General features: G+C 36.8%; 1 long non-coding RNA gene and 1 other non-coding gene across 2 annotated transcripts in view; one reads left to right on the top strand and one right to left on the bottom strand.

Annotated features, from left to right (window-relative positions):
* LOC123644639 overlaps positions 1–3,404 on the bottom strand; it is an 84,606-nt gene extending 81,202 nt beyond the window's left edge. The window contains exon 1 of the long non-coding RNA XR_006737200.1: positions 3,281–3,404. This is a non-coding gene — a long non-coding RNA (uncharacterized LOC123644639). The remainder of the gene's footprint in view (positions 1–3,280) is intronic.
* LOC123645255 lies at positions 3,273–3,436 on the top strand. The gene has a single exon (XR_006737465.1). It is a non-coding gene; the product is annotated as a U1 spliceosomal RNA (small nuclear RNA).
* The last annotated feature ends 17,213 nt before the right edge of the window (positions 3,437–20,649 follow it).

Raw genomic sequence — 20,649 nt, 5'->3', positions numbered from 1 at the left:
CAAACACTTCACTAAGTGTGTGGGGGGGGTGGGGGGTGGAGGGTACATGGATGAAGATGATATAGCCCCTGCACAGAAGAAATTAATAAGACTATTGAAATGACAGATAAACAAACAGGCAATTAGACCAAATTATAAGTTTTAGGATAGAAGTAAATGATTTCTAATGCTTTATTTTTTATCATTTGTGTCTGTCAGGATTTAGGGCCCCTAATATCAGTATATCAGTACACAATATCTATACCTAGTTATACCCTTTTTTTTTTTTTTTAGTTTTTGTAGCTCAATAATTTTCATTACCATGTTTCACAACAATCTCTTATTTCTTGCTCGGAACCACTAATTTTAAAACCCTTTAGCTATTCCTCATGTATGGAACACACTTTGATGTAGTGATAACAGCTATAATGGGGCAATAGAGGAAATCAAGACAAATGGGAGATATGTTCCTTCCAGGACTTGGAGAAATTAATATATTTAAAGTAAGAAATACCTATGAAGGAGAGATGCATTTATGGGAGCTTGGATGGTTGGTTCTGATTTAAGACTACTGTAAGCAAAATTATAATCAGTCAATTTCAACCTGGATGTGTATTGTCCCAGCCTCCCCTTCCTTGATTTTGCTGCTTGTCTTTCATTACTCAGGACCTGCTTTGTACTCACAGTAACTCAGAATATGAGGCAGATCATGTTCAAAGGGTTAAGAAGTGCACATCTTTGCAATTGTGAACTGTGCTGCTATAAACATTCAGGTGTAGGTGTCTTTTTTATAAAATGTCCTTTTTTCCTTTGGGTAAATACCCAGTAATGGAATTCCTGGGTCAAATGGTAGTTCTTCTTTCAGTTCTTTGAGGTATCTCCATACTACTTTCCGTAGAGGTTGTACTAGTTTGCAGTCTCACCAGCAGTGTATGAGTGTCCCTGTCTCTCCACATCCACACCAATATTTGTTGTTTTGGGACTTTTTGATAAAAGCCATTCTCACTGGAGTTAAGTGATATCTCATTGTGGTTTTGATTTGCATTACCGTGTTGATTAGAGAGGTTGAGCATTTTTCATATGTTTCTTGGCCATTAGTCGATCTTTTTTTGAAAAGTTTCTGTTCAAGTCTTTTGCATACTTTTAATGGCATGAGTGGATTAATAAAATGTGGTATATGTATACCATGCAGCACTACTCAGCCATAAAAAAAATGGTGAACTAATACCTTTTGTATTAACCTGGATGGAACTAGAGTCCATTCTTCTAAGTGAAGTATCATGAGAATAGAAAAACAAACATTTCATGTACTCCTTAAATTGGAACCTTAAATTATACACCTTAAATTGGAACTAATCGATCAACACTTATGTGCACATATGGAAATAACATTCATCAGAAATCAAGCAGGTGGGGGGGAGAAGGGGATGGGTAAATTCACACCTAATGGGTACAATGCACACTATCTGGAGGATGGGCACACTTTGACTCACACTGTACAAAAGCAATTTATGTAACCAAAACATTTGTACCCTCATAATATTCTGAAATAAAAATAAATAAATAAACAGGAATTAAAAAACAATAACAAAAACAAAGGGTTGAGAATTAGTCAACCGTCTGTCCTCTCATCTCCCCACTCCTGAAAAATGCACCATATTTATTTCAAAATCTCTGATTGCTATAGAAAATGGGGGAGGGTGGAATAATATTCAGAGTTAATGTATTCACAAAAAATATGTTGATCTGAATAATGAAAACTTTAGGCAGGCCAAAGGGGTGGATATTTTGTGCTGACAACACACAATATGTACTGTTACATACTATGCCTATAAATATAGGTACTCCAAATCTAGGAAAAGTACAAAGTTGAGAGCAGGCTATACTTACTTTTTTTGTAAATTTCTTCCTTCTCTCAACAATGTTTTACATTTTCTATTGTCAAAACATTCTACATGATGGATTTGAATGCCTACAGAATAATCAGTGCATCTATCCCATACCTATTTACATATAATTGACTTAAGCTATCCTCTGTTGTTAGACATTGCATTCACTTATATTTTATAGTAGTATTTTAAAAAGGGACAGACATTTTGTGTGTCTTTGCCAAATTCTTTTGGATAATTCCTTTATAAGGAATTACCTTATCAAATAATACAAGTGTTTTTCAGTTTTTGGTTGTTTATTGTCATATTTCCCAACAGGAATATCACTTATACTCCCAGTAACTGTTTATGAGACTGTTCTAAAAAGTCAGTTAGCCATTTGTAAAATATTTTGGGGGGATTTAGGATAATTAGAGTTCCATATTAGGTTCTGGAGTGCTTCAATAATGTGTAAGTCCAGGAAAGGTTTTTAATTACATGTTCAATTTTATTTAGTAATTATAGGACTTTGCCATGTGTCTATTTTATCTTATGTCAATTTGAATGTATTAACATGTTTATAACATCATTTTATTATCATTTTAATGTCTCAGGATCTATAGTGATGTTCTTATTTTTATTACTGATAGTTGTTATCTTTGTCTTTGCTATTTTTATTATCTTTTCCCAGAGTCAATTTTTGGCTTTATTCATTTTCTCTATTGTATTTCAGCCTTCTGTGGAATTAATTCTGCTGTTATATTTATTGTTGTTTTTATTATACTTTATTTGGGTTGATTTTTTATGCTTTTCCTATTTTCTTGACATAGATACTTAGCTTGTTGATTTTCAGCCTTCTTGTGGGTTGCAGATCTTAATTTGAAAGATTAAACAATAAAGTTTTAACAAGATAATATAGGAGAGATGGAAAATAATTCTTTAATAGGACACAAAATAGCCTTAACTAAAAATAAAAAATTGATAAAGAAAAACTTAACACAATAATATATTATTCATAATAGATACACTAGTGAAAGTGAAAAGGAAAAAATGCAGAAAGGAAGAAATCATTTAAAATAGACATAACTCACTGAAGAATCTTATTTGAAATACATATACACATATATAAATCCACTACAAATATTTTAAAAAGACATAGTATCTAATATAAAAAGTGGACATGGGACTCAGACAGGTACTTCAAAGGACAGTCTATTGAAATGACCAATCATCACAATGTAGAATTGCTGTACATGATCAGAAATCTGAAAAATGTCAATCAAAATTACAATGAAATGAATAGTATACATTCATCAGAAAGGCCAACATTAATAAGATTGATAATTTTATAATAATCATAGTAACAAATGATTTCTAGAAGAATAGTCAGTGGATATTAAAATCACTGGACAGAAGATCACTGGGATACTTACCTGCCAGGCGAGACGCCATGATCACAAAGGTGGTTTTTCCAGGGCAAGGCTCATCCATTGCACTCTGGATGTGCTGACCTCTGTGATTTCCCCAAATGTTGGAAACTCAACTGCACAATTTGGGGCAATGGAGGACTGCATTTGGGCTCTCCCCTATATGAAAAAAAAGAAAAGAAAAGGAAAGAAAAAGAAAAGCACTGGGAACAGGATATTTTCTGACTCTCTCATCTCGCTGCTACAGGATGCTGAGTCAAACACATGGTGCTTTTGCAGAGAATGACGTGCACGATGAGTGCCATAACCCCAGTGATCTAGTATTTCATCAGTATTCCTGTTTCTTTGCCTGTCATTTCCTGGAACTCTGGAATGTCAAAAGATGGAAGAGTAAACATACTCTAGTGGCCCGAAAAAGTACCACTTATGCAGAAAAGAGATAGCTGTCCACCTTCTGGCAGAGAACAAACTCTGGGTTTCTGAGATAGGAAATAGATGGTGTAGCATAAGAAAAAAGTCTTTGACCTCTTTTAGTACATCTATCTTGAGACATAGGATGAATTGGTCACTGGTTATTTTTCCCAGTTCAACTCAATTAAATAGAAATTCTTTCCAAAATACAGTAATAAGTTTTTGTTTGTTTGTTTTAGTTTATTCCCAATTCAACACATGCATTAGTCTCTGTTTGGAGGCATCTTTTTTCTCTTATTATAGTAATCATAATGCATCTTGTAATTAGTCATATTTTTTTACTAGACTTTAGGCTCTGTGAAAGTAGAACTATGTTTATTTTTATCATTATTTCTTGGCACAGTGTAGGTGCACAATATAATTTTTGAAGGAATGAATGGAGCAATCACATATTCCATTTTATTGTGAAGTTTAAGAGAATGAAGCCATAATGGCTAGCTATATGTAATTCTATTTTAGAAATTATGTTATTAACATTCTTGGAATTCAAAGAAGCACTCACTGATAGCTGCAGAATAATGGGTAGCATTGCATTGGGTGGCTAGATTGGGGCAAGAACATTCTAGGTTGGGTAAGGTGTAGTTGAAATGAGAACATGTGCACTGTTAGACAGATGACAATCTAGCTATCTTGGCTGGACCAGTAAAAAGACTCAGAAGATATACAATACACCTTACAGAGTGCCTTGAACTTGGGGCTACTGAGTTTGGACTTATTAGGTATGATAAAACCACCAAACTCACTTTGGTAGGAAATGTTATAGTTTAAACAACATTGCAAGGATAATTAATTAAATGGTCATGTACATGATGCATTGTGATTAGGTAGGAAGATGGGGTGAAAACACTGGTAAGAAAAGAAAAAGCTAAACATCAGAGAGGATCTCAGTAATTAGTGAGATGTAGAGGAAAAGGAGGTAGAAGGACTTAAAGATGGCTCTTGACAAGTAGATGGCTGAGATTTAGAAAACGTACTCTGTTTTGGGGCTCTCCTTTCAATTCCCTACTGTCACGTGTGTGCTCTAACTGTGGGACTTTCTCTTTAGGTCTCTTTTGTTGTTTGTCCTCCTCTACTTCTCTCCTTTCTCCTCCATCTTTCTTGTTTTCTCACTATTTCTCTCACACTTTCTTCACCTCTTTTCCTTATGTTTCTTTATTTTATTGTTTATTTTTCTCCTTTACTGTTCCCATAATTAACCAATTTAGGATTGAAGTTCACTCATTTGTGCATTTGTACAACAGGTCCAGAAAAATGAATTGAATATACACTACGGTGTGCTGATGCTCTAGTTAATTAGAATGCAAAGATGAATAAGATGCAATATCTTGCCTCAAGACATTTTAGCATCAAACAGCTGTAAAGATTCATTCATTCATCTGTTTATTCAATCATTATTTATTTACTGAGGTTATATAGTTGAATAATACATGATATATGTTTGCAAGGAATTCCAAGATTGGTCTAAGAATTTTTAAAACATTTTTATTGTTTGTCAAGAGAAGATGTGGAAGGATACACTCCACATTGTCAGCACTGACTACCAAAGGGAGAGGGGTACAGATGGGGAGGGAAATAATATTTTTATTTTCCTATATAACCTTGACTTCTTTCAATGAGATGAGAAGGTGTTAATTCATAATTTAACAAATCTAATCAATCAAAAAGCATCAAATATGATGTTACATTCATATACAATGTATATTTTCTTGATAAGTTTGTCTTACATTTTTCAAGATTCCCTCACCTTCATAATAACTACCCCCAATTATTATTAACTTTACTTCTATGTACTTTAATTTACACTTTTGGATCAGGGGCTATTAAAAGGAGAGAAAAAAAGGGTTTCTCAGGCTGTTTTAGTGATACTGCCTTACTGCACTCATTAAAAAATAAATGAAATCTGAGTGAAATTCAAAATCTGAATAAAATTTTCAAATCATACATCTATCTTCTTGCTCATGTGTTTTATTCAAAACTTCTTTAAAAACCTATTACTTTGGTGATTAAGTCAATCTTATTTATTTATTGTATCTTTGCAATTCTCTGAAATACAATGTCCATTTTCACTAACATCTTAGTAAACAATTAAGAAACTTCTTTTACATTATTCTCTAAAGTCTAAGCAGCCAGGAATAGTAAGCCTCACTGAAGGGCTCTGCACATTCTCTTCTCTCCCAATTACCTTCTATCTTCCAGAAAGACAGAAGTGTATCTTGACATATTTAAGCTCTTGACAAGAAACCTGTCTCAGCTGAATATGCTATTTCTTGATCACATCTTTCCTTTTCTTTTTTAAGCAGTTGTCCCAGAATTTCAAAATTGAAATGAAAACCATCATAATAAAGGCATACACCTCCAGGTTTCAGTGGAACTTCATGGCAAAGAATGGGTCCTCATAAACTTACTTGAGAGAGAAGAAGTGTTGTGCTTTGATTGACAAAGCATTGCCCTACTTGTCAGACCTGTAAGTTTCGCTGGCTCTGTCACCTCCCCAGTAATGGCTGCTGAGTCAAGCATATGGTGTTTGCTGCTGTAAGTGACACTGCACTGGTTTTCTTTACTCCTCAGGAGGATCCTCCCATGCCAAGTCAATTTGCAATGGCTTGGATCTTTCAACAGGCCTTTGGTCCCACTCCAGAGTCCGTCTCAAATAAATATCAGATGAGGATGACTTCTTTGTGTAAACTTCAATATCTCAGAAACTCAACCTAAAATCTAAGAAGGTTTTTCAGTTTTTGAACTTTAATCTTGGGCCTCTATATGCTGCCCTTTGAATCCACGAAAGGATGACTTTGGTAACTTGCTAATATGCCATCCAATTTGTATGGAAACTTTGGCTTATAGCCCTGCAGAAGGATAGACACAAAGACTTGGAAGCTGTGAGGCAGATGAGAGCTGGCAATGCTACTGCATCCAATTAAGATTTGTAAGTGAGGAGGCATGAAAGAGGTAAAAGCAAGAGAGGTATGATGCCAGGAGTGGAAAACAACAAACAAATAAACAAGAGACAAAACAACAACAAAATACTTGGTTGTAGTTAGAGTACCTCAAGTGTTAGTTGGAAGAGTGGTACTAATGTGTGCATGGCTGGGGAGGGGTAGGCCAAATGTAGCAACCATGACAACAGAGTAGTTCTAGCAATATAGAAGATAGAAACTTATTATTAAAAATTCATAAATTATAAAATGTCTTTTCTTCCTTCATTTGTTTTCTTTTTTACCATTTAAATTCTCTTTAGGGTAAACAAATAAAAAGACCTTAATATTAATCTTACCCACTGTTTGTTTATTTGTTTCTGGCAAACTTTTGGTTTATTCTATGTAAAAATGAAATTGATTGGTCAGAAGTCATAATATTCATCCAGATAGCAACATTAATGACATTAATATTTCTCTGTTTAGGCTGACTAAAAACAAATACAAAGTAAGAAAAGCCTATGAGCTCTCAAGAAGCTTACCCTTTAATTGGAGAAAAGGTATGTTTTTAATGTAGATTAAAAACAAAGAAAACACAAAAAATAAAAAATATTCACTACCATCATTGTCTGTGGATTAACATAAGCACTTCTTTTTTTTCTAGATCATCCCATTGTCAGCATTGTCATTGTTAACAACATCATGCTTCAAATAGGGTTAAGGGTTCCTCATTTTTTTCTTTTTTAAAAAATGAATAATCTCTCAGAGCAGTTTTTTAGGTTTATCAAAAAACTGAGCAGAAAGTATGGAGTTTTTATATCCAACCCTGACCCCATCTACCCCCGTGTCCCCAATTACTAATATCTTGCATTAGCATGGCACATTTGCTAGCGTTGATGAACCAATATTGATATGTTGTTATTCACTGAAGTCCATAGTTTGTATTTAATATTAGGATTCACTCTGTGTTGTAAAGTTCCATGAGTTTTGACAAATGCATAATGTCATGCATCTATCATTAACATATCATATAGAATATTTTCACTGTTCTAAATATCTTTTTAAAAGCATTGTTAAACATATCTCCTGAGCAAGGTATAAGTATATTTCTTGGGTGGGAAAAAAAAAAAAAGGAAATGTCTGGGACACGGGATATGCAATTTTTAAAAAATTTAATAGAAATTTGCCAAATTTTTTTCCAAAATACCCATACCAATTTACACTCCAACCAGCTGTTTAACAGTTTCTGTTCCCTTTGCCATTGCCAACATATAACCCAATTTTAAAATTTTTGCAAAAACAGTACCTTATTTCAACTGGCATTTCCCCCAGTTACCGATAATGTTGAACATCTTTTCATATGCATAATTGACATTTGTGTTTTTGTTTAGGGTAATTGCTTTTTCAAGTAATTTGTCTGTGAGTTGAGGGTGGGCAGTTTGTCATTATCTTATTGACTTTTAGGGTTTTTACATATTCCAGATATTTATCCTTGACTGCTGGCGATGTTGCAAATATCGTATTTCAGTTTGTTTCATTTCTCTTACCTTTGCTTATGAGGTCTTTTATTGAACACAGTTTGAGTTAAATAAATAAATAAATAAATAAAAACAAAGTTCAGAAATAAATTACAGGAAAATGATATAGTGGTATCAGTGTGAGAAATAATAAACATTTCCTATGATCCCAGATTTTCCTGGGGCCTTTGTTCTGATGACTAATTTCTACTTGCTTTCTTGAACAGCAAAAGTTGTATTTTTTTTTCATTTTCTTCAATTGTCTGCAAATGAATTTCGTTTTGTTTTCCTGCCACCCAACCATGTCTCTTCATGAAAAGTCCCTGCTATTTAGATTTTCTCATTCGGAGCCCTTGTCTTCTGTGTTTGATGCTCTATAAAGGGCTGTGTACACTCGTACCTCTCTATAAATAATTGAAAGAGTAATAATTTGCATATACAGTGGCCTGTAATTGGTTGTGATATACTCACCAGTAATTTTGCATGAGGGATGCTCCAGTAAAATAAATTGTGCTTGTCTGTGTTTACTTTGGACAGGTAAAGTACTACATGGCATGCTGAATTTTTATATCAAGTTTTAATTGGGTCATCATGCTTGAGTTACCAAAATAACCTGCTCTCCCCAATAATGAGAATGGGATTTATTTAGAAATGAATATCAAGGACTCATCTCTATATTTCAGAATATGAAAGATCTCTTCTCTAATATATGCAAGTTAAATATTTTGCATCCTAATCTAGTCAGGCTTTGATTGATTCTTTGCCAAGAAGAGTTGCTGCCAAGGAAGAGAATGGAGATATTGAGGTCAGGGCTCCACTGCACACCCCAGAGAGCACTTGTAACCCTGTCTTTGGAGAGGCAGAGAGAGATCAACCTTCTCCTCTCCTGTGATTCTCCCTGTGGCCAAGATCCAGTCGGACTGAAGGGGGACATGCTCCATCACTGTTTCACATTTGGCAGCAAACATTCATGCAAGCTGAGCGCTGTATTTCAGAATGAGAGGACTGAGACTTTTGTTTTTCTTTTTCAAAAAATGGGCCTTTTTACAAAGCAGGTGGATTTTTTAAAGGTTGGAGTTTTGGTTTTATCAAAGTCAAGACATGAAGAATGATAGGAAGAATTAGTTATGAATTATACTAACACTTTATTATTATTATGCTTTTTAACTTCATAGAGGACTTTTTTAAAATTCTTACTCCAATCAAAGAAAACTCTTCCAGAGAAAGAATGCTCATGATGCTTCCCAAAAGGCTATGGTACAATTTGCACATGATCTTAGGTCCAGTCTAATCATTTCATACACACAAACATGCCTTTACTAACTTTGTATTTATGTACAAGACACAGTCCACACACAAAGGAATAAGGGAATAGACTTGCACAGTCACCCAGAGAACATGCTCTCAATAGTTTACAATCTACTTAGATCCTTGGAGATGAGATATACACTTTTCTAGGTACAAGATAGGAAGACTGCAACCAAACAATGACGACATTGTACCCTAGCAACCTAGACTTACATCAATGATTTTGCCTTGAGAATGTGTGTTTTTGTGGAAACAACAGTCTATATGGAGAGTTCCTAAGCTTTGCTGGAGTTATGTCTTCTTTGGAACACAGCCATGAGCTAAAGAAGGTGCTGGAGGTAAAGTTCTTAAACTCAGAAGTGTTTTTGTGGATATTTGTGCTGGGAGTTCTGGCAAACACTGATCAGATGGAAGGAAGGGTGTGGGGGAGAGAAAGATAAGTAGGGGGGAAGCAAGGAGATTAGAGGTAAGCAAAATGTGGGAAGAAACAATAGCAATAGCCAGATTGTAGACCACTTTCTGAAGACTCCTCATAGAGGTCTTAGCTTCCTTACTGAGATCCTTCATGTTGAGATGGTTAGTTTGCTTGGCTAGGCCACAAAGTCCTATTTCGCTCCCAAAACATTTTGTAATTCCTCCCCCACCCCAAATGTAATTATGTTCTTCCTTGCGAAAGCTTGAGAAAAAGAAAAAGAAAGAAATCCTTCGCTGGCCTCGATCCATATATTCCTTATTTCAGTCAGCACTAAGTAATGTTGAACTCACCACTTTGTTCCCATTCTATACTCCTCTTTCAACATCCCATTAATTCTCTTTCTCAGAAGGACAATGTTTTCATGGAGTTCTAAACATGACTGGGATTTTCCTTCTTTCCTAAACTAACATTTCCTTCCATGGATCCCCAAACAAAAAACAGGTAGCCTTAGAGAGTTAAAATCCGATCTATGTTAGAAGAAAAGCAGTTGCTTAAACCATAAAGGTATAAATGACTGGGAGCCAATTGCAGCCTGCTCTTTATTGGTTTCAAGTAGATGTTTGTTAATCTAAAGATTCTGTAGATAATGGAATTTCTATAGGTTAATGAAGTAGATTTTAAAAAAATGGATTATGTGGGGGAATTTCTTGAAAGGGGCAGAAAGTCACTGCTAGATTAACTCTCACCAGGACCTGGCCACTGGTATTTATTCCTTTGAGAAAGTTCAACTTTTCATAGTTGGTTTTCCTTTCAGCTTTCTACGTTCACGGTTCTGTTAAAGTGTGAAGCTGATTTTGTTGTTGTTGCTTTCACTGTCATTTTATGTTTCACTTTTTCCTCCAAACCTCCGCATCTCCAGGCCATCCGGTACACCCAATGTGTGCTCCACCACCGCCTCCTCTATCTCCTAACCCAGACCTGGAAGTCCATGCTGGGCTCTGTACACAGGTGACATCGCAAACTGGGTCTAAAGTACGAAGCCCATCCTGTTCTGAGACTCCCACTGTTACCTGCACGGCCTTCCCCCTTCTCCTACAGCACTCTCTGGCTCCTCTTTCTGCTGCCTGGACTTCATTCGTTCCCTTGCCAAGGTTCGTTGGTCGTTCCCAAGCTCATTGGTTTAGTGAGAGTTAGCCTGACTAGTTTTCTATCCTTTATTCCATAAATATTTTATCTACTTTTCTAAAATCTCACTTTGGAGAGCTCTCAGGGGAGAATCATGCTGAATATCTGCCCCACAGCAGTAGGTCTGGGTTCTTCCTATTGTATAAGTTGGCCTCAGGAAGGATCCGGAGAGACGGCCGCCTTTTACCCGCCCCGTGCCTTGTAGGAGCACCTCCGTGGGAAGTTGGAAATAGCATCTGGCAACAGTAACAGGGACTCCAAAAGGAGCAGCGGATGGTGGTGGCTTTCCATATATGTAATTACTACTAAGAAGGGTGTTTCTTTATGGGCGCTAACAACCAGAGACTTTTTCATACATGTTCTTACACATTTTCTTATAAAGGAAGAATAAGTAAGAAATTAATCTGACAGAAAATATAGATACACACATAGTTGGTCTCAAGATAGGGAAAACTTTGCAAGCATCAGAATATGAAAAAAAGCAGTTGAAAACTCAATAGATTTGATCATATAAACATTTCAAACTGTAAAATGTGTAAACATCAAAAACTAATAAATTAAGAATCCAAAATAAATCACTAAATATTTGGCAATATATATGACAAAGGTCGTTCGTATATCTTAATTTATAAAGTGCATTTATACATTAATAAAAAAATTACATCATCCTAATAGATATAAGGAAAATTGACAGATAAATCATAAAAGAAAAATAAAGCTGATAAAAACATGAAATTATTCTACTGAGTAATAAAAAAAGACAATTTAAGTTACAATGAAAGGCTATTTTGCCTATTTAATTAAAAGCTTTTTAGTGTTAATATTCAATGTTAGGACACATTAAGATGACTCCTTATATATTGCCACTCTGATACTAAGTATAGAATTTGCTAAACTGTATTAGAACCTGAAAAATGTTCACGCTATTTGACTTAGAAATTCTACAAGGAATTTAAAAGTGAAAAAAGTGGTATACAAATATATTCATCTCAGCCAAACATGAATAACAACTTCGAATCTTTAGGGTTCTTAGATTAAACAAACAAACAAAAACAGAACCCACTTTAACGTGTTTAAACAAAAAGGAAGTGGATTACAAGTGCCTTACAGAATTCAGGGAGTGCTTGTGTCAGGTTTATGGGCTCTATGGACACACTGTTGGACCACTCCACTGAAAACCCCAAAACTGCTGTTTTTTGTTACAGAACCCACAGTTCACACCACTGAGGCTGGATCCTAAATGCCAGAACTTTAGCAATCGTGACCCCTAAAAGCCAGACACCAACATGCTATTATCAACAGATATAGACCTGCCCGTTCCCTCCACATTTTCTTCCTAAGTGAAGGGTCCTGTAGGGGTGTCTGATTGGTAGGGCCTGGATCACATGACTCCACCTTTGTTGCAAGGGAGGCTGGGAGAGTGAATTCAGGTTTCTTAGCTGGGGAGTGAGGACATGTGTATGAGAAATTCCTCTGATACAGAAAGAATGTTCAAAAGTTGCTGGGTAGCCAAAGAATAGAAAATGTCCTCCACAAAACTATCCCCAAACAGGAGAACAGTTAAATAAATTTATATCCATAGAATGGTTTAACCTGGGGCCAACTAAAAGTCATATTTTAAGAACATTTAATAACATGGTACATAAAAAAATACATATGAACTATAAATCCATGATGGTTCTATTTTTAAAATATATGTAGAGAAAAAACTTGGAAGTTAACATTAGATGTTAAACATGGATAAAAGGCGTGGTTTTTATCTTTAATTTTTGAAAATTTTGTATAATTAATACCTATTATTTTATAAGAAATATCTATTAAAATCCTAATTCCTTATTGTTTAACTATAGATATTAATAAGTTATCATTACATCAGGGCAATATAGTTTGTTGTGCTTTGTCTGGCCAGGTGCTCAGCTCCATTCATAATGGAGAAAATAGTTAAAAAAGGAGAAAAGGATCCATTGTGAGTCTACCCACATGCCTTGCTGCCGAACCCTTGTTACCTAAACACTTCTTGAAAATAAATTCTACATTCAATAGCCTAACTTCTTGCATTTTTCAGCTTTTAGTAATCCAGTTTCTGTTCTCACCGCTGTGCTGAAAGATTCCTTAACCAATCACCAATGACCTCCTAACTGGCAAATTCAATGTCTATTTTTCCAGTCCTTAAACTACCAGTTCTCTCTGCTGTATTGTATTTTTAATATCCTTCTTTGTTAAGCTCTGCTTCCATATTTCTGTGGAATAGGAAAGGGTACCACACTCTCTAAGTTTTCCTTTTACCTATCAATTCATTTTTGTTTGAAATAAATATTTATTTGGTGTTGTATTATGTTCCAGATATATCTGTGATCATGACTGACAAAGTCTTTGCCCTAAAGGAACTTACATATTGGAGGTTGTGGAGAGGAATTCTAAACAAACAAACAAACATATAAACAAAGTAATTTTATTTTTTACTTCTTAACTTTTTTCTGCTTCCTATATATGCTTCTTTCTTCTGGCAATCCTTTAACCTTAGTGTTTCTTAGGCTTCCCTCTTAATGTCTCTTCTCATTTTGCATGCTTTTCTATCCTTTCTCATGGCTTCAACTAATCTGTTTAGTCTTGATCTCACCCCAGAATTCATGTATACAACTGCCCATCCACAGATATATCTCCACAAAGCTGTCTGGCAAGCATCAAATTCAAGAAATGTCAAGATAAATTTATTATCTTCTCCTTTAAACCTGCTTCTTCATGAGGGATCTTCCCCCTTAAGGGGTCTGCCCTCACCTAAAACCTATTATATAATCATGGAAAGTGCAAGTCATCGATGATCACTCTCCATGTCTGCAATCTCCAAAATCAAAGGTCTCCATTAACAAAATAAAAGTCTCTTGGTGGGGGTATTTTGGTTTTTGTCTCTGGTCTTGCAGAACAACCCATATTCTAAAAATATAGATAAATAAAATAAATAAATAAATATAATAAAATAAAGTGACTTCTTTATGTACAGGGAATCCTTGGAAGTCAAGTTAAAGTCTAGAGCTCCAACTAATTATATTCATTTCTGGAAGTAGGTGTTCAAAATAAGATGTTAACATCAAAAATCTTGACTTTTGTTTCCCCATACATCCATCTATAATGTGTCCAGTTCCTATCAGGCTCTGAGCATCATGGCACCTTACTGAGGACCCTGCACTAGGCCCTCAATAAATGTGTGTCCATTATCTCTTGTATTTACTTAGAGACCAATTATCTCAAGGCTGCCAGTCGCTAAAGAAAGAAAACAAGAAAATGCACAAAACTAAGTACCTTGTTTTCTATTTTGATGTAAGCTTTTGAGTTTGTTGCTGGGAAGTAGAGGATAGATGTATACCTTTGATTAAATGTTCTGTGATGCATTTTCTGTACTTACTTCTTGGCTTTGGTATTGTCAAAGATGATTTAAGGTCTCTTCTCTTTTGTTGGGTTTTTTAAAAAATGTATATTTGGCAATCAAGTAAATCTATTATATTTTCCATAGTGTATTTTTTTCCTTTCTCTTTCTTAAAAAAAAAAAAAAATTCTATCTCAGCACAGCAGCCTGATGTGAGCTAAGCTGACCTACTAACACTCCAGTCCAGCTGGGCACAGATTTCCTTCCTGTTCACCCAGCAGCCGGGGATGCAAGTTGACTATCTGGCTGGGCTGATGTTCCCTCCCCCAGCTGAGCTACTAGCCCAGGGGAAATGTTATCCTTTTCCAAGAGTGCAAAGGCAGCTGCCACAGGCCATGGTCCTGGCCCTGCAGAAGGCATCTTGGACCCGTTGGTTGGACACTATCTATATTCTCCCCTGAAACCTCTTATTTATTTGCTGGAAAACACTTACAAGGCAAAGAGTGAAGTCCATGCATATTTTATAGAACAGGTTTATTACAGCTATTAGAATTCAATTCCAATCTATATCATCACCTTCTAAAAGCACTTATGCTCTTCCCTCAAAACTTCGGCATACCATTTTTATTCTGACCACGGTGAAATAAATGCCTGATGACTCCCACAAACCCGAGTCTTCTCTCTCTCTCTTCTGTCTGTATGTTTTTGTCCCTGTCTCTCTTTTCCTCTCTCCTCTCTCCCTCTTTCCTCCTGCTGCATCCAGGAGAAACGAGGCCTGGGAAAGAAGATGTGAAACGGGTTTCATCTCCTTTAACTAATTCTAGGACATTAAAACCACAAATAACGACAATACTTACCATAACGAATAAACAAGGCCAAAAAAACCCAGAAAACCTCTAACTTACAGGCAGGCTGTTGAAGCCCCAGCACTCACAGGGGCTCGCTCATTAAGAGAGACGGTGCATGACGATGATACGCACAAATGAGGACGGGAAGTTTTGAAAGCATTTCTTCCAAACAGAGGGAGAAAGAAAGAAAGAAAAAGAAATGCACAGCACTCAGACACGGATGCAGGGGACTGGAGAGGGAGCAGTTATTTGCTAAAGGTGTTCTTCTCCATCCCCTTTTGGGGATCTTCGTATACACACTCCAGCCCCAGACAAAAGGCACAGGGCAGCTTTAGAGTCTTCAGAACTGGGGGCTGAGGAGGCGAGGGAAGAGAGGGGCATGATTGATGGAGTTCTGGTTGGCTTATAAAGGGCAGCCGGGAGTGCAGGGAAATAATCAGGGAAAAGGGCGTCCCGTGCTGGCTTTCTCAGAGGGGCGAAATGAATCCTGGTCCTCTGCATTATTAAGTTGTCAGGCGGGCTGATGATGAAAATCTGAAGGTCAGGCATAACAAGAAGCACCTTATGGGGGGGTCACGACCTTTCTGAAAGTGCTACACTCATGTTTATCTGCACCTAACCCTTATCCACAATTCTTCATTTGATAAGAACATCGGGAGAGGGGGAGGCAGGGAGGGGTGTCTGCTCATAAGTATAAGCAGTGAGCGAAATTAGGCTGCCCGTGAAACTGATTGTGGAGGCTCAATTCACAGTGAAAGATAATAAACCAAAAGGACACACGAGGGATGCAGGCAGAAATTGTTCGCTACAGTGAAACTCAATAAAGGGAACAAGAGCTTCCCTAAATGACAAATTTGGTACAGTGGTGCTAAAATCAGGATTCTCCCTGGAATTGCCGCAGCAATTCACTCTCGGCAGTACCACTTTTTATTTACTTTGGAGATCCTAACGGCATGGGGAGGAGGTGGTTTTGGGGAATGTTTATTTCTTTATCTGCTTGTTTTAAACCAAAGACTCAAGGTGAAGGACAATCAGGCAGAAATATTCTATTCGATTTGTATTTTTGTTTGTTTTTGAACTGGGAATGGAACAGCCATTTTCAGGCAGCTTGTTGGTGTATGTTTGGGGTGAGAGTTTGTATTTTTCATTTGAAGAATCCTTTTCCAGGTGTTCTCTGTTTCTTGGGGACTGAGGAAGTGCTTGGGATTCTCAGCTGGGACTCATAGACCAAATCTCTAACGGATCACAAAAGTAAACATATCACTTGTAAAAATAACACTGGAACAATTCACAACCTACAATGCAGGCTTCTAGTGACACTTCCAAATCTAGTTGTTTATCCCTGTTTGTAAAAAGAGCATTCTTCAGATTTTGACGCTTTGGCAGTACTGTAATGTGAAAAACAGCACTTGCAGAATCATCTACTTCTGAAGGTGAAGATGTGTTTGAAATTGCACAGAAAGGGAAAAGTTTGGCAAAATGAGGACAGAAAATAATTCACCTATAGAATTAAAAAAAGAAAAATTCTTGAAGTCAGTTAAGGATTTTCCCTTCCTGGAAAGGGATTCTCCAAAATCTGGAAGGAAGGAAGAATGTCATATAACACCCCTTAGGTTTGTTTAGCTTATTTTTCTTTGAAAGGGTAAAATCTGATTTTCAACATGATACTTTGAGATAGGCTCATTACCTACAGGAGTAGACTGCTACTTGAGTGAATGGTATTCAACGTGGATTTATACGCTTTTATTTACTAAGACATTTTTCATATTCTCCTCCAGTTCTTAAAGTTATCTCCGCAAGCTGCTTGCCATCCCTTCTACCAACTCATATGCACAGAAACATTATCCCAAATAGATAAGCCACATATAAACTAAGAAAAAAAAATCCCATTTTAGTTTCTCGATTCTATGTAGGAATAAAAATGCAATATATATTACTTGACCTACCATCACTCTTGCCCTATACATTTGAAGATCACATCTGTGCTTTTTGCCTCACATGTATCTCCTGTGTGGCTGAGATAAAATCACTACCTTTCTATGGTGCTTGTATTTGTAATGTTTGTTTAACAATTGGACTCCTGCTATAAAAATAGCACTGGGACATAAAGCGAAATAAAATTCACCAGCAATATTCCACTCAAGCATTTATTTATTCTTTTTCTCTTATCTTTCTTCCTCTTTATTTATTTATTTAGCCAGAAGACAAGAAAGCTTTATAATTGATGAGATTCCCCAGTTTAAACTGTGTTGACCCAGAAGTCAGGACTAGAGAGAGAGAGAGAGAGAAAGAGAGAGAGAGAGAGAGCCCATTATTGCTAGTGTGGCTGAGAAGTCGGGCACACCGTGACTGACTTGTCACATAGGGTGGAACAGGTGCTGAGACACAAGTCCACAGGAATAGTCATTGTGCAATTGTTTTTGAGAATTTTTTTTAAAAAAATCCTTTTTGTTCTTTTATAGGCTAAAGTAAGAGTATCATTTGGAATACATTTTATTTAATATCCATTGGAAGATATTAAATCCATGTCTTACCCAAACACATCTTTAAAAAGTCTTTAAAAACCTTGCCACTAGCTTCATGTGTCCAACTGCATCCATATAATGGGCTGAGATGTCTTCAGGACTTAAGGGTGAATTTTCCAACAATGTAGTATACCATCAACTACCCAGCTACATCTTAACTATATGTAATGTTATAAATAATAACTACCCTTTTGTTATCCAAGGAGTAAGAATACAATTTTATTTTTTATTTTGCTTATTTAAATATATAGATTTCTTTTTTAAAAAGTGGATTTGAACCTGATCCCAACAAAAGTTGTATACATATTAAATAGATTTAGATCAGCAATTTACAAACAGAATTGAAGACAGGAAAAGTGATGCCATTGTCAGCTGGTGACTTTACCAGTGAAAGGTCAGTTCCTGGATCTCTACCTGCTGGCCATCGGGTGTTTGTTAGGTGTCTCAGCTCTTTACTTTCTCAGTTTAGCTGCGTGTCTGGAGTCTGTTGTGTGACCTCAAGAAATTCCTGCAATGAGATTGTGTCTGCGGTTCTAGGGCCAGGACTTTCAATTTTCCTAGGCTTTGGCCCAGTTTTATATGATATCCAGACATTTGTCTTAAAATACTGATAAGACTTGAGTGGAAGGAAGGGGCTTGATCTACTCAAAGCTTGACGTCCAAGTTGTGAACCACAGACCAGCAGCCTGTGTCCCTTGGCCGACCAGCAGTACTGGGGGCCCAGTGCAGATGCTCAGGTCCTGCCTAGCCTGGCCCCACTCAAAATCTTCATTTTAACAGGATCTGAAGTGGTTCACATGCACATTCCAGCTGGAATGAACTAGAAGCCATTTAGCATTTTCTTGGGCTTCATTTGACTTAGTGGAGGGCAAGTCTGCTCTTGGTTACATGGCAGTTTCAGGTCCCTGCTACCTCTCTAGTGTAGTTTTCATTGGTGAGTTAACAAATGCATAACCTTTCTCTGCTTGTCTTCCTCTTGGCTGAGCAGAAAGCATCAAAGAAAAGTTGGAAGATACTGGGGCTAGTTCTACTGGAAGCAGAAATCCATAGAGAAAAGGAGGGCTCCGATTCCCACTAAAAGGATTGCTCAAAAGGTGATAATAATAGATTGTCCAAGACCGAATACCTGTGTACCAAGTTAATTTTAAGTTGCAATAACATACTCTTTTTTTTTTTTTCTTTACATCAGCTACGCCAAGAGAAAACTGCATTCTATTCTCTTGGCACATTTTGTCAGCTGCTTTTTCTTTTCTAGTCTTTGCGTAGGGAAAAAAAAAAAAAAACTACTACTTGTATTTTTAAAGGTACCGGAAAGGTGAACACTACCTATCTCAATATCCTTTATTTTCAACTCTACAAGAAAACTCTACTGTGACTTTTTACTGCCATCTTTTTTCTATACATTCTTAATTTCATAGGGCAATCGATTCAAATCCATTTTAAATCTCAACGGGCTAGAACTTGGCATGCAAGTTGGTTGGCCAGGTGCAAGTCCCTCTTCAAAATATGACAGAAGTCATGGCTGAAATATAGAGCGGCAAAAATGTTGGAGAGTTTTGCCAAGCTGTGGCCAAACAAGGCCGACTGTTATTAGCAAGGGGCACAGGGGCCAAATAGGGGGAGGGAGAGAATGTGGGCAGTATGCCATTTGCATAATGATCAACCTAGCTTTAAAAAAAGAAAAAGAACACTGCTTCTGTTCATTCCTTTTTGAGCTTTTTATTCATTTTTTTAAGGTAGTTTAGAGAACTAAGAATGCAGAAAACAAATGAGACAGAAGAGGGGACACTGGAAAAGTTTTAATGATCTTAAGCTCAATCAAAAGCCCCCTGAACTTCTATCCCAATGACGCCTCAAAATTCAGTTTCAAATGCCATCGCATGAAACATTGCTGTAGTACACACAGTTTATGTACCAATGAGCAGATGCTGCAAAATAAGGATGAAACAGTTGCTGGTTCGTCTTAGATAATCACAGCAGATTACGCAGTAGTTTCATTACAGTGTTTTTACTATGCATTATTTTTACTATGTCGCGTCCTTTGAAATAATGGGAATTGATTTCACAGATCTTTTGCATATTACTGATACTGAGTAATGTTGCCGAGTAAAACCTTTTCTATCCCGCCACTGTGAAAAGGCACTAATTGGGGAAGAAGAAGGTTCCCCCACGGAAGGCTCTCTTCCGCAGATTTGAGGCTGGGAAGCAATTGAGCCAGGGAAACTATATATGTGGGCCTTTGTGGTTTAGCAGCTGTAGCTTTGTGTCCTGATTTAGCTGACCTACAATTCACGAACTCCCAGATCACAGAGCATCGCCGCTCTGCCCTTGGTTTCCCCTTCTTGGCCTTCAACTCACCCGTTCCCTGACCCCCACCACATTTCTCCTGCTGGATAATGCAATTGGAAATGTGCTGATGAAGAACAGAGAGTTCAGAGAATGAATGCCGAGGCAGAGATTACTAGTGTCGTCTGAAATCAGACACAAACCTCAAAGTGCATTGAATTTTTTCCCTTGACTTTGAGTCACTTTGTGCATGGGACATCTCCCCCTGGCTGCGTGGCTTTTCCATGACTAGCATACCTGCAGACGTATTTTCTGATAGACATGTTAAGAGAAGACAAACCTTGTCTCTCTCTTCTCCAAAGTTGCCTTTACCACTGATTGACTTGGCTATAACCTCTTCATTCCTCTTAGCAAGATTTTGTAAAGGGAGCTTCTGTGTTTTTTCTCAAGGCTCCATTTCTAAGTCAATGGGAATTTTCTCTTGCTGGGGATGAGAAAATCTTCAGTGTTGGGAAAGTACAGTGAGAAAGAAAATAGACAA

The sequence above is a fragment of the Lemur catta genome, chromosome 9 (assembly GCF_020740605.2).
Source record: "Lemur catta isolate mLemCat1 chromosome 9, mLemCat1.pri, whole genome shotgun sequence".
NCBI classification, from domain to species: Eukaryota; Metazoa; Chordata; class Mammalia; order Primates; family Lemuridae; genus Lemur; species Lemur catta.
Note: the sequence above shows the minus strand (reverse complement) of the source record. Positions and strands in the feature narration are given on the sequence as shown.